Here is a 2,059-nt window from a genome sequence, read left to right as displayed (position 1 = left end):
GTCGGCAAATTTGCTGATTCTGCTATTGACTCCTAAGTCTAGATCATTTATATATATGATAAATAATAAGGGACCGAGTACTGAACCCTGTGGTACACCGCTAGTTACTAATCCCCAGTCCGACTTAGTTCCATTTATTAATACTCTCTGCTTTCGTCCTTTCAGCCAGGATTCTATCCATTTTAAGATATCGCCGTCTATACCGTGTGCTCGAACCTTTCTAACTAACCTTTCGTGTGGGACTCTATCAAAAGCTTTACTAATGTCCAGATAAATAACATCGTAAGCTTTATCGCTATCTACTGCCTCATAGACCTCCGAGTAGAATGACAACAAATTTGTGAGGCAGGATCGTCCTTGCCTGAATCCGTGCTGACTTTCGTTTATAAGATTAAATCTTTTTAAGTGTTCTCTAATCTTATTTGCCAAAATTGACTCTAACATTTTTCCTACTATTGACGCTAGACTTATCGGACGATAATTCGACGCAGCTGATTTATCACCCTTTTTAAAGATGGGCACTACGTTTGCGGTTTTCCACGCCTCTGGAACTTCTCCTGAACTTAAAGAGTCATTAAAATAACGTTAAAAGTGGCTGACATAATTCTTCTTTGGTTTCTTTTATAATTTTTGCATATATATCGTCCGGACCTGGCGATTTTTGAGGTTTTAACTTATTAATTTCTTTCAATACGTCCTCCTTACTAATGGTTATTTTACTAAGAATATTTTCTGTATTCTCATGGTAAATTTTTGCTGCTTGAGGGACCAGGCTTAGATTTTCCTTGGTGAATACTGATATGAAATAATTATTTAGGATGGAGCACATTTCTTTTTCTTCACTGGTTATGTCACCTGATTCTGTTCTGAGTGGTCCTATCCTATCTTTATTTTTCGTTCGGTACATTTGATAAAAACCCTTGGGGTTATCTTTTGATTCACTTGCAACCTTAATTTCATAACTTCTCTTTGCTTTTCTTATCTCCCTCTTTACTTCTCTATTTAAAATTGTGTACCGGTTACGTAAGTGTTCCTCTCCACGTTTTATTTTTCTATATATTCCTTTCCTTTGGCCTATGAGAGATTTTAATCTGTTTTTTAACCATCTAGGTTCTGAATTGTTAGTTCTAAACGGTTTTGAAGGAATATATCTATCTTGGCCTCCGTGTATTATATTTATTAACTCGTTATACTTCTCACTGGTCGAACGTCTGTTTGGTACTGGAGCTGAGTTAATTTCCGTCACCTGGACTACATTCCTATCTACCACCTCCCCCCTCACAGACACCTGACGGACATCCCCACGTGCTTCCTGCGCCTGACCTATGACCTGGGGATCCCCACTGACCTGGCATTCCCTCAAATAGCTAATCTCCCTGTGGAATACCGTTCGAAAATAAGCTCTTAAGCCATCGAAATCTGTAACTTTCATTGCAACTTGTACTGAACACCGAATCCAACATCCTGTCATACTCTACTTTATATTTGCATACCACATTGAGTACACCGCTTCCCGTCCGATCAGCGAAGTTAAGCGACGTTGGGTCTGGTTAGTACTTGGATGGGGTGACCGCCTGGGAACACCAGATGCTGTTGGCATAACGTGTCAAGTGGGGTTGGTGGAGGATTAGTGCCCCTCCCTGTAAAACATTAACTCTAAGCCCTTGGCCACTCCATTTGGGATGCATGGCGTCTGGCAATGAATGAATGAATGATAAGTCAACTACTGTTAACTTATGACCGAACGCTGGCAGAATAAGGAAAATACATTTTTTAGACTGACGGCGTAATTTTTTTGTTTTTTCATAGTCGTATAGGCACATACCTAGGTTACGGATGCATGAGCCTGGCCTTCATACCAGACTATAAATTTAAGGATACTCCAGTCAACACTTTCTTAGGGCCAATCCCTCATATCTTAACAGGCCTATATAACTTTATGCTTATGGGCATACGTGTGTGATTATACGAGTATTAAACACACACACACACACACACACACACACACACACACACACACACACACACACACACACATGCGCGCGCGCGCACATTACCT

General features: G+C 40.3%; 1 pseudogene; it reads left to right on the top strand.

The window, feature by feature from the left end:
- The first annotated feature begins 1,479 nt into the window (after positions 1-1,479).
- LOC145390789 (5S ribosomal RNA) lies at positions 1,480-1,599 on the top strand (annotated as a pseudogene).
- The last annotated feature ends 460 nt before the right edge of the window (positions 1,600-2,059 follow it).

Source organism: Coenobita brevimanus, chromosome 15 (genome assembly GCF_032717465.1).
Source record: "Coenobita brevimanus isolate Jiangsu-jjx chromosome 15, ASM3271746v2, whole genome shotgun sequence".
Taxonomy (NCBI): Eukaryota; Metazoa; Arthropoda; class Malacostraca; order Decapoda; family Coenobitidae; genus Coenobita; species Coenobita brevimanus.
This window is presented reverse-complemented; position numbering and strand designations above follow the sequence as displayed.